Source organism: Poecilia latipinna, unplaced genomic scaffold (genome assembly GCF_001443285.1).
Source record: "Poecilia latipinna isolate Pla-1442-1.1 unplaced genomic scaffold, P_latipinna-1.0 Scaffold531, whole genome shotgun sequence".
NCBI lineage: Eukaryota > Metazoa > Chordata > Actinopteri > Cyprinodontiformes > Poeciliidae > Poecilia > Poecilia latipinna.
This window is the reverse complement of record NW_015113147.1, coordinates 134,030-147,422: the sequence shown is the minus strand read 5'-3', so window position 1 is coordinate 147,422 and position 13,393 is coordinate 134,030. Positions and strand designations below refer to the sequence as shown.

At 36.3% G+C, this 13,393-nt stretch overlaps 1 long non-coding RNA gene across 1 annotated transcript in view; it reads right to left on the bottom strand.

The window, feature by feature from the left end:
• Positions 1-12,681, bottom strand: part of LOC106952630 (uncharacterized) — a 72,266-nt gene extending 59,585 nt beyond the window's left edge. The window contains exon 1 of the long non-coding RNA XR_001426029.1: positions 12,596-12,681. This is a non-coding gene — a long non-coding RNA (uncharacterized LOC106952630). The remainder of the gene's footprint in view (positions 1-12,595) is intronic.
• Between the last annotated feature and the right edge of the window lie 712 nt (positions 12,682-13,393).

Genomic DNA, 13,393 nt, shown 5'->3' with positions numbered 1-13,393 from the left:
AAGAATCACATCTGACCTCCACTGATGTTGCAGAGGGAGCCAAACAATTTTTTTTGAAGACCTTGGGAAATAAACGTATTAAATTAATAGATAATGTTCTGTTCACTGCCTGTTGAATTCAGCATAAGAACTGTTTGCACAAGGTAAATTGGAACAGAGATTTACGTTTTTAATATGCGTACGCTTTTTCTAGTTGTATTCATTGCAGCAGAAAATGATTGCTGCTTATTTGAGCAAAAAGATTTCTCAGATGACAAAATTAAGATGGATAAAATGCGATGAGGGTTAGTATTTAAACCAGCCTCATTGAATCAGGCTAAACATTCCTTGTTCCAAGTCAGTTAGAATTACAAAACATATTTATTTTTTTCTGAAAGCCAGAATGATGTCAGAGTTAAATGTTATTGCTAACCCAGCTTTGCCAGGTTGTTGCTCAAGCACAAACGCCTCCACAAGTCTGATTGTTCCTTGGGTATAATGTCCAGATGTTAGAAGATGTCACAGTCACCTGTTCAAGTAATTACATGTAAGTATCCAGTCATTGTATCTTCCAAAAAGTAGGAAGGTTCGTGGTCCCATAAATGAACGTGTTTATTCTTTCTCCAAATAGATTGCATCAACCCCAGTACAAAAGCAAAATGCCTTGTGAAAATCCTGGCTATAAGTCAGGGACTGATAAGTTATGTGGAAATATAAAAGGAATATCTGAAGACAGAAACCAAGGAGTTAAAAGTTGGGAATAAAAGGGTCTTCCAAAAGAACAATGACCCTTATGCGCACAGGGAAAATATACACATAATATTCGCTTCTGTTTGTTGACGCTCCTTACAGCGCCGACTAATATTTCTCACCGACGCAAAGTGATCAGTTTTCATCCAGCAAGCTCACTCCTGATGGCGTGTTTTTTGCAGAGGTTATGCTAGTTTTCATCCAGCAAGCTCACGTGTTTTTTGGCGTGTTTTTTGCAGAGGTTATGCTAGTTTTCCGGTGTTGGACTCAATGTTGAATTCAAGCACTGACTCCAGAAAAAATAGCCCTAGTTTATATTTATGCACGCGAATGACATCACAAGATTACAGACATCTAGTCATCTAACTTTAGACTTACAAGTTCACTTGCGCTTTCACTGCTGTGTCTCATTTAATCTTAAGAGAAATGAAGACTTCAGTTTAATATATCTTCCTTAGGCTACAACTGCACTCGCTAGACTCTCCACTGTCTAAAGAAACTTTTTACTGACTTGACACTTTGAAGGGAGGCGAGTTGATAGAGGATGGGAAAGGCTTGGGGGCGGAGGCGCAGACAGACAGATGATGGACAGATTGTAACCCCTCAGGAACTCTTTGCATTTGTCTACTTCAGCTTGTTGTACAAGTCACTGCTTCTTAGTCCCAAAGTCAGGGCTAATATAGTTTCTTTTCTGCGAGTGATTCGTACATAAGCTTCTTTTGGTGTGTATTGAAATGGTGTACTTGTCGTGACATCTCCTAAAGTTTTTTAAGAATGTGAAAAATTAAGAAAAAAAAATGGTTCATGAAACTTCTGCTTCAATGCTCACGTGCTTGGCATTTTTGGTAAAGATGCGCAAAAACCCAAAAGATACTGTAATATAATTGGCTTTTGCATTTCTGCTTTGATTTTTTTAATTCCTCACAATATATATATATATATATATATATATATATATATATATTTTTTTTTTTTTTTATTGAACCTTTAATCAATGTACACATATTACATTATTTTTTGTTTGGTTTAGTGTGTATTTGGCGTTATTTGTTTTTTTGTTTGGTTTTTCCATTAACATGCAAAAAAAAAAAAAATGCAAAACACAAACAGTTTTTTTTTATTTTTATTGTTGTATTTTTGAATACACTTCCTTTTTAAATGGATCAGGATGGCTATGAATTATGATGGCCATGATTTTTTGTGTGCAAATATGGTGAGGAGCAGGGAAGAACAACAAAACATGCATATAATAATTTTTATAGCTTGAGATATGGGGATTAAAGAATTTAGCTCCCACTAAAAAAACTCACCCATATCTGCAGCTTGAAAAATAATTAAATAGCTTACAACAACTAGAACAGTGAGAGCTAAGCTGAGTGAGGATTCTTGTTCATCTCGACACAAAGGATGAGCAGGATTGGATGGAATGACAAAAACATATTACAAAGAAAATCACTGTCAGAGAACAGCAAGAAGTAGCGCATTTGAGTCATCAAGTCTTTATATGACAAAAGATTCATTTGAGGCTTTCCTAGTTCTCACTGGTGCTAATTATCGAGCATAATGCCGTTTTAAGAGCTGGGGATATATATATTTTTTTTTTTACTTTTACAGTAACATGTTGTTTTTCATACAAAATGTCACTTTTCACTTTTTTTATATAGAAGGCTCTAAATAAACATTTAAAATCAATTCACTATCAAAGATTTTTTTTATCTAATTAGCAATAAATTCAAAGGAACATTTTTTTTTGTATTGCTATATAACCAAGTATGCAGTAATAAATACTACATATTTACTTTTTATATAAACCGTTTAAACTATTATTGTATGGCTTCATTTACATGGAGCAATTCCAGATGTTGACCATGTGCCAAATCAGTCTGACGTGTCTAAGTGTGATCCTCAAAAGCTGCAAAACTTGAATAGACACTCTCAATTTTCCTGCTTCTGTTTTTAAGCACTGACCCAGAGAAAAGCCCCACTCACAAAACATTTCTCTGCCTTTGCAGAGTGGGACTGTTAACATGGTGGAATGAACATCAAATTCCTTTTAAGGAGCAAGAAACCTCCAGCAGTCCTGTAAAGCTTGCCCTTTTTTTAATCACTATCTTTCTGAGTAAAGGTTTCACTGGGAATAAGTGCAACCCATGCCCAGTGAAGGAAACTGTACAGCCCAGAGGTCAAACCCTTTTGCTGTACATTTTCCTTCTTAGTTGGGAATTAAGAGTTTGGAGAAATAAGTTTTTAAATGGTGCAAAACATGCATCCAGCAGAAAAGGTCAGGACTCAGTCCAACATCTGTACAACCTGTCTCGACTACCAACTAGTACCTTCTGCTATTTATGAGATCCACCAATTAAAAACTTTTCTGTTAAAAGGCAGCAAAAGTCTGCATATTTCTCCCATGCCTTATCTCCTTGTTCTTGGGGAGGCAGATTGGCACAATTAATGCTAGAAGCAGGTTTGTAAGTGTGCTTAATTAAAGCATGGAAATGTTGTGGCGGATAAGTATGGATTTGCATGAGCACACGTTCCTTCCTGGGCAATAACCCCTCTCTGCTCTGACAGCCAGCCAAGAAGAAATAAACCGCAGTTCACAAGCTTTGTGGATCTAGTTTTCCTCATGAAAATTAGAGGAGGAGAAGTCTGCATTCTTGGATGTTCAAAAATGTTGACATTTTAAGTAGATTAAGTGTGCAATAACATAAAGAATATAGGATGTTAAAACAAACCAATAATCCTCATGTTTACTTTTTATATAGAACGTGACTTTGGAGTTGCTCTTCAGATGTCTGTTGCCTAATTTGACTTGCTTTGTTTACTGCATCAACGCATAAAAAACTATGTATTGCACAAATGTAACAATTAGTCTGGGGAAACTATGATAATGGCATGAATCAGCTAAAACATGCAGGGTAATTGTCTTGGTAACATTAGCTAAGATTGTACAACTGCCTGGTTTATATTTTGTTGCAGTTATTGAACTAAACAGAAACATGCACATTTTTTAAGAGAAGTTTATTTAAATTTCCTTGTTGTTTCATAGAATTGTTCTTTATATCTTATGGGTAAAATCAGATATGCGTCCACAAGCTGTTTTTTTTACGTTGCCTTTGAAGCAACGGTTTCTCTGTCATTGGTCTTTCAGCCTTTCCCAGTACAGGAGTCATTTCACAGTTGTTTTATTTTCATATATCTTGGCTGATTTCTAAAGAAGTTGGCATGACGTCACAAAAGGAAGCAGTGTGTTTGAGATGTCGCCTTAAAATACATCAACATGGATGTCTTCTCTTAACTCAAACTATTAGAAGCTCACAATGCCGTGACGCCATCAACAATTTTTCAGGCTTTCTCAACTCTGGCAATGAGTTAAAGAGGGGTCGTTATGTAAAGCACACATACCCACAGATTGAACAAAAATGTGCAAGGAGGATTTGCTGCTATGATGACAATAAACAACCGGAACCTCCCCATGGAAAAGTTGAAGAGGAAATCCTGAAACCTCATCATGAATAATGGGGAGCACACTGTGTTCTTGATGCTTCTCCAAGAACCCACAAAGACAATCCAAGTTCTTGCTGTGTTGTATTTGCATTGGTAAACATGGGGGAGAGGGATGCACTAAACTATTCTTCACTTTCCGCTCACCTTCAGTCCAGAATTTGTTTAGGAAACTTTTTGTTTGCCACATACTACTACCACAGAAAGCATTAACCCATGCAGCTTAAGGATGAGCTACTTTTAAGGTACACTTTACAACTTACCAAAATGTTGATTTTTAAATTAATTTCTTAGTTTAATTATTAGTGGCTTTAAAAATGTAATAAGTAACTGTGACATGAAGAACTTAACCAGTCGGTCAGTTTTGCTTAATCTGCTTTGACAAAATGCTAATTTAGTTGTAAATTATAACCAAAATATACAACCCCCAGCTGTGTCCCACAAAATGATGATAGGCAAAATTGTGACATGAAACTTTCCTGCATGAAATATTTCTAAAAGGCAAAACTTGAATTAACTCATGCATATTTATACACCATAAGACTCAACTGGCAAATGTTAAGTTCATTTTTAGATCCATTTCCAAGGCAACAAAGGAGTTATGTTTTTACTGCCTACAGCCTGAGGCAAAATAGATCTCAAAATACACTGCATTAGCAAGAAACACTGCTGCGAGCTCATTGTTTATTGATCCATTATCAGTTTTTGAAGATCACAGCATGCTACTGAAGAGTACGCACACATTTTAATATTGCAACAAAAGCAGATATTGTGAGTTCTTGACAGTGAGTAGAGCAACCAATAATCAAAACAAAGTCCACAGCAACGTGCAGACGTTCTTGTAAATATAGCCAGTGTGTAGGTGGTCCAAACTGCTGGCAAATGAATACCAACTACAGACATGACCCAAGAAAATCAGAGAAACACAATGAGGATTCTACAGCATGGAACATGACACTGTAACAGCTCACAGGTCTCCTCTGTCACTGAATGCATTGTTCCGGCGCCCACGATTAGCTCTCCAAGAAGCTTTTATATTTAAAAAAAAAAAAAAAACAACTAAAAAACAAACAAAAACACAGGAAGGAAAAACAAAAGCCCAGTGACAAACATAGAACTTTATTGGTGGCATCCCCTTGTGGGCAATGACATCACTCAAATATGTAATTGGATGGGACTGACATTTGAAGAGAAGGGTGTTGCAGGATTTGTGCCCGTCTGGCTGCCATACTGAAACATCACGCTCCGCTGATTCATGAGGCGCTGTTAGTCTGCTCCGAAAACAAAACTCACAGTCACAGTCCATAGAGCTGAGAACGTCGGCTCGTGCTTAACTTAATGGGCAACTCTTAGGCATCGAGGTGACAGGAAGATTAAATAAGCATGTTGAATCGGGCAACATCTTCACTCACCAGCACCAGGATGCTCTTGATTATCAACCACATAGAAAGGTCACAATGTTCATTAATCAACTTTATAGATAATAAAAAGCTAAATGTATCTGCTTTGTTATCCTGTAATTAGGTTATTTGCAACAAATGTGTAAAAAAGGGCTAAAAGTATATCATACGTCTACCTTTCTGTTATTCCAATACGTCCAATAGACCAAATGCAAGGCTTACCTACAGGCCTGTTGGGCGACAAAACAAAAAGACTCCTCAAACGTTTACTTTGACAATAAAAAGAAATGATTTACTGATAATAGCGAAAACCAATGTTTGTTTATAGGATTGCTACAATTTTTTTTTTTTTATGATTCAGGTAAAAGTATAAATCGTGTAACTCAAAATCATTCAAATTTAAAAAACAGCAATAAATAACACTAGAATTGTTGCAAAAGTGAGGCTTACTACTGTTTAAAAGAAAACCCTGTGATCATAGAGATTTAAAACTCCATTTAAAGGCAGATTAATACAATTAATTTGTCAATGAATGTACTATAATGGATACCTGACACCAGTTTTCATTTGTAAACTATAATAGTGGTCATGTTAAAGGATTACTGACTTGGCTTTTAAATATACACACATTTTTATTAATAACTTTCCCCAAGCTATTTACTTTGGTAGTGTAATCAAAGTAAAATAAAAATTAAACAAAATAGTAAATTTTTATTAGCTGTTGTAAATCAATGCTTCAATGATACAGAAAATGTATTGTCAGCTGATGTAAAAATTTGAAAATGATGAAAATTTCACTCAAGTCAAGAATGGCGAACATTTTCATTTTAAATGGAGTAGTGGCTTTGAAATTCAGAATTTTAAGATGAATTAATGTAAATATATGCTGCAAATAAATTAGAGTTCAAATGAGGCTTGGTCTAACTGCTGTAATATAATAATTAAACACCACAACTGACCTTTCAGGCTTCATATTTATATTTTTGAAACAAAGGGAAGCCATGTTGGTAATCTTTTGTTTTTTATCTCAAGGGAATCATTATTAACCTGTTAATTATTCTGAAAGAAATAATCACCGAGGCACATGGCAGATTTAAATCTAACAACTCCCTTATGACTGCTGTTGTTATTTAATCCTCTGGAGGAAATAAATGGAAAGAAAGAGAAAATTAAAGAAAAAGAGATGCAGGAAGTTAGTATAGAAGCTCAGCCAGAAAACAACAGAGAGACTAAATGCTTTGTTCAGGTGTAGTCAGCAATTATATCATGACCCCATATTTCAACATTTATTTAGTGCCAGAAAACTCTGTTACTCTAAATTATGTTGGTTCTCATGGGATATAATTAAAAGCACATGTTGTGAGAAAATACAATTTCAAGCCGTTTTCTGCCTTGTGGTAATCTTCACCTCTTAAAAGCAACATTTGATCGGTGAAAAACAGGCCTTTGTGTTTTCTTTCATAGCCCTTATTTCAATAAACTACAAACAACTTGACAGAAAATTAGGATTTTACGTACTCCACAAAAACAGAAACAAAGTTGTTTTTTTTCTGGCTGTTTTTGGAAGGTTCCTACCTAACAAGACCTCAAGGGCAGAGCTCCTGGGAAGTCCAGTCACACACCAGTTTATTAACACCACAAAACACACAAAAATGGTCTAACCAGAATGTGTGTCAAGAACAAGCTGCAAGAACTCCCAAACCAGGACTGCAACAAAAGAATGACGTCATTCCTTTCTTCCAGCTCTGGAGGAGAGAGAACAATTTACACAAAATCTGATGGTGTATATACGTTAGGCTTGAGTCAAGAGAGTAATTTGATTTATAATGCAAAGGAGAAAAAAGTTCAGTGAGTGGCATTCCTACATGTCTACCAGACAATTTTCTTAATGCCCCAAATTCTTGGAAACATTTAGTTTACTTAGTTTAGAACAAACTAAGTAGCTCCCACTAACTTAATAAGTGAAGGTAAGATGGTAATTATTGTAAAACATGACAGGATATATGATACATATGTTTTTAGGTTCTAATTCTAGCTGTCTAACTGTCTTACTACCTGAGGTCTTAACACCATCTGAGTGACATCACTTTGTGCATGCCTCCTATTAGACTGAGTCTGCTTCCTCTACAATGCTGGGTAGCAGGATGTGTATAAAACTTAATTTACAAGCGCCAAATGCTTCTCCTTTCTGCCCGATCCACTTAACTTCAAATGCACCTCCAGGATTTTAAAAGCTATCAATTCAGTTTGCTTTTATTAAGAAATAATAAAAACAGCGACCATGAGGAGCACAAAAATATCACTGATTAAACCTTCATGGATTTTTGTGTTATTTACTCTGATTTTCCATGTCCATTATTTCTCATATGGTATTTAAGACTGCAGTGATAAAAAACAGTTAAACTGGTATTGTTGCACATGTAAATATCCTTATTTAACAGTATTAGAAAAGAACTCAGGAATTTAAGACATCAACAGTTCATTGACTTAAAAGGGAACATATTTGAAAAAGACTGAACATTTTGGTAAAAGTGTACTGTACTCTGAAGCTTTACATCACTAAAAATATGTATAATTATGAAGATAAACATATTTTGGGAAAGATATGAAAGGGTTGCATATAGAGAGTAAAGCAAGTGCATGATGTGGTTCCTGAAACCAAATAGGCCAAGTGGAAGATTTGGGAGTACAATGATTTATAAATAAAGATCCACACTTTCTCACTCTCTAAATGGAGAGTGAGAAGCCAGCCAGGGACAAAAATGGAGAAAAGAAGAGGGCAAGAGGGGAGCTACCTGCATTTACCTTTTCATAAACATAGAGTTTCACTCAGCTAGCAGGGTTGGCATGACCTCTCTGGTCAGTCAGAGCCACTGATGGAGATAAACCAAACTGACATCATAACATCTAAGCCGGAACAACATCCTCTTTCCCTTTTCCTGTCTCTGCCCCGTTTTGCCTTTTCTTTCTCTGCTCCCTCAAAGACACTGCGCCTTTGCTAACACAGCCATCTCTGATTATACCCTCTTTCTCTCTTTCACCTCCTCTCCCAACCCTCACAGTCTTGTCTCCTTTCCACTGATTAGCCATGCAACACCTTTAATAACATCCATCAGCCCACCACTTTCCCACCCTCTTACACCCACTTCATTTATACGGGGAGTGAGAATCACAGACGGCAAGTAATTTGGGATAAAAAGAAGATGGATGTGCCTCTGTGTGAACAACATGCTCAAGAGCCCCTACAGCAGACAGTAGATGGAGAGTAGAGGACCTTTGGGTTTGGGACTTCTTTGTGCTTTTTCCATCTTCATTCAATACACTTTACCTTAAAGGATGGTGTTGTTACCCGCACAGACAATGTTATACTTGGTTACAAATCATTTGCCTCTTCTCTTTCTAGATAATGAGAAACAGCCAAAAATAGGAGACGGCATAGAGAAACCATTTTAAGGTTTTAACATGGACATGATGCATTCATACATTTTGTCATAATACAGCCACAAACCACTACGTATTCTAGGGATTTCTTGCAATAGATCAATGGAAAGTAGAGCACAAACCTAAGTGAAAGGAATAGGACACATGGTTTTTAAAATTATTTACAAGTAATAATCGGAAAATGTTGCCATTCATTTGTGTTCAGCTCACTTTACTATGACACACTAGAGATAAATTACAAAGCATCCAACGCCATAGCCATAACATTAGGGAACAAACAGCATCATAAAGGTCAAGAAACACACAAGACTGGTCAACATGTGATAAAGTTTGAGGCAATAATCAAGCCAAGCTTTGAAACATCTCACACAGCATTCATTGTTCAATGTGTCATCTGAGAATGGGAATAATATGACACAGCCGCAAAACTACCAAGACCTGGCCGTCCACCTGAGCTGTATAGTTCTGTTCAATCTGGAAAAATCCGAATTAAAACATGGCATGTAAAGATAATTAAAATTAAAATTACAGTTACAAACCACAGATGTGCTCTTCAAATTATTATTATTATTATTATTATTATTATTATTGTCGTTTTCATAAAATGATCCCATTTCAAACCTTAACGAGGTCAACAGTAACTTTTTACCTCCTCTGACTGATGGTGAGACAGAAAGGTTCACGTTGTTCTTTGCACACAGCTGGTACTGAAAATAAGGTGTCACACCGGCTCATTGTCACTGTTTGAATGAAAAACTGGCAAGCTGAAGGGAACTTTAAGCTGATGTCCTTCTGCAAGAAATGGCAAAAAAAAAAACAAAAAAAAAAACATTAATACCTGTGAGTATTGAAAGAAAAACATATGAAAATAAACTTATTTCTCTGCAGATTTTGACTAAGTTTGTCAGAATATTGTGAATACCTGTTAAAGTATGATACTGCAAGCCACTGCTGTACTCCCAGCTTTACTTTGGCTGCCAACGTCACAATGAAAGGTCAATTCAACTAAAATCTTTAAAGAGTGAACTCTGCATTTATGGATGTTAAGATTACAAAAGATGGCATCCAATCGGCCAATACTGCATCACTTTTGGGGATTTGTCTAGCTGTATTTATTACATTATCAAAACAAAAGGTGGAGAAAAGACACAATGATTGCCTTAGTCTCTAAGCTTTCTCACCTTCTGCACCCAGCCATTGTTGTATCAGCTTCAAAGGCCATCAGTGACTAATGACATCATGACTACATGAGGACAAACCTCTCACTAGATCATGTACAACCTCAGGGTCATTGTGTTCTTAACATATGTCCTGCCAACACTGAGAAAGGAGATTAGTAGAGCAGCTGACATCAAGGCTGAATGAGTACAAAGATTTTGTTCCTTAACACAAGGCTCCACTTTAAATACACTGGATGCAAATGCAAATGAAATATTAATAGACATCTAAGAGGAAGGTTATTTCGTCTAGAGCGCATGCATTTGTTGGCGCTCATCTGCCATGATGGGGCTGATGGTAAAAAAGTGCACACCCCTCAAGGCCTGGTGACATGGACAACTGCAGAAGGTGTGTCCTCAACAATCACATCTTTTTAGAAAAGGACCAGACCAGGGAACTAAATACAACAAACGGCAGCAGCCTAAAAATAATTACAAAACCTGTAGATGACTTTATGGCTATTCAAGAGAATCATCAATTAGAAGAAGATTACACTGATTTATAAAGGTTGCAGTTCTTTTTTGTTTTTTTTTATGATCCACTGTTATCTTTTTTGAGCTGGTTCAACAAAGTCTGCTCTATCCACAATTTGCAACAATGGCCTCACTCCATGTTAAAAAAAAAAAAATTGCATTGGAAATATGGTGGGAAAACAAACAGTGTTCGTCAGCCTCCTCAATGCCACACTCTATTCTCATTTTCACTTTCTTCACAGCCTAACATCTCTCCTACATACACATACCGTGTTTGCCCATGGACACTTTTCATCAATGCACACAACATCTTTTCTTGCATCTCATCGATTCCCCTTATTGAAAGAAGCCTCATTTGCAGTCTCCTTCTTGACATTTTTTCCCTCTCCTGTCTCTTTCTTTTCCAAACTCTTGACAGGCTGTGCAGAATTTGGCAGTTTGCTGTTCTCCCCTAATCCTTTGCCAGACTTTCCTCCTTCACAAATATACAAGGATTTTAGAGGAAGTGCAGTCAGACATCAGATGGCCAGAAACAGATTCCAGCTTCTTATATACAGTTCATAAGTGATTAAAATAAAAATGAGCTTTTTTAGTTAAATGGAAGTTGTGATGCAAACCATATCTATGCTTGTCTTTCTATTTAACATTAACCAGAATGGGGGGAAAAACATACTCTTGCTATAGTACAAAATACCAATGTCAGTTTATTTCTAATCATTATTTAACTTGATAAAATATAACCTACCAATAAAGTCATTTCTGTAAATTCCTGATAGGAGGCAGTATGTAGCAAGCTAAGTAAGAAGGGTAATGTGCAGAAAGGAGAACTATTTACAATATATTCTCTGGGTTTTCAATGATGTTTATTCTTCAGAGGAGTTGCTTGTGTTCAGTACTTCATGTAAGAAGAGTAGACAGATTGTGTTGTGCATAAACACCTTCATTTGAAAACGGATTCAACTGATTTGTTTTGCACCCCACTTTGCAATGGGCAAGGGATGCTGCAGAGAATAGCAGCAACATTTTGACTCTCTTAGTGAATGATGTCATGACTCACCTATATATTATAAAGAATATTTCACACAAATCATGCTAATTGAAGCGGGAAACTTAGTTCAGAAAGTTCACATGGAATATGGCTTAATTCATTTTAACCTGGCTGACTAGTTCTTCTTCAGGGTGACTTGGGAAAAATCTGCAAAGGTTTCCCAGTTATTCAGGGAAATAAAACATGAATGTGGTGAGTTAGGAGAACAAGGGCAGATTGCACTATCCAAACTATATATCCTTCTGTAACCTTTAAAATTGCTTTATTATCTGCCACAACTGCCTGGAATAATAACCAGGGAAACGCACTCACTATGGGTTCACTTGAACAAGTAAACCCTGCCATGAATCCACATGTTGCACATGTTACAGGTCCCGAGTGTCAGAACTGCTATAACAGTGATGAGCACAATCTGAAGGATAATGCAATGACGACGGAAACATCCAGATTGCGTTTTTCTTTATTTGTTTACAGACAAACCTTGTATAGTGTACACAGTATTAATGTTTTGCATAACCATTGTCTTATAAGCCTGGTTTACTTTTCTCACAGGTAATAATTAACTTCACACAGTTAGTAAGATATAACGGCCTTCTAATTACTTTCCCTCGCGGGACTTTCCCAGCACTGCCAAATTTACCCTCGGTCTGATAAAATTGGCAACTATTGGTAAAACAATACACAAAAACCATAACACAACATACACAGTATACTATATATTGGCCAAATAAGAGGTAAACATCTTACAGAGTATTTTTGGTGTGTTTTCACCGTGTACTGACCTGAAGGATATTAAAACAGAAGTCAACAATGACGACCGAGGCGCTGCCGTTAGCATCCAAATTGCGGCAAACCGGAACTCCGCCCCAAAACCAACCCGGAAGCAACGCCCCCCAAACAAAGGTTCCGCTTCGTCACTGCTGCTATCATCCCAACCTCAGGAAAGCGCTATAGATGCAGGCAGATTATTAAGCCGAAATGCAAGCAAAATATAATTTGTTCATTTTTTGGGGAAAAAAATAGAATAAATTATACATGAAAATATTTAAAAATTATAAAATAACCCAAATAATGTGATGGCATTTTTAGGTGCACCACACACAGGCATCATTTGGTCAACACTAAGTCCAAGCAGTGAATGTTTATTAATTTTAACAGAAAAAGTGATATGCAGTGCAGGACGGAACAAACTAACATTTCTAGCGCTTCATCAAGTTAAGTTACATGCAACTCACAAAATGAATTCCTGTGTTCTGTTTATAAAGTTTGTAGCAGCAGAATATAGTATTTAGGGAAAACATGAATGGAAATCCATTAAAAATACTTTGGTTAGGAATAAAATAAATTGGTGCCTCTAAGATAATCATTATCTTTGTCACTTCCACTCAGCATCTACGTTAGCATCTGTCATGGGCTGGTTCATCAGTTATATTCCGGCTCATACAAATAAGATGGGACCCTTTCCTCCCATTATCTGAAAAAAAGTTCTAAAATGCTTTTGAAAACTTTCAAATATCTGTGAAATTTTGAGTTCTAAGAACAATACTTTTTTTTTTTTTTAACTTTTTATTATTATTATC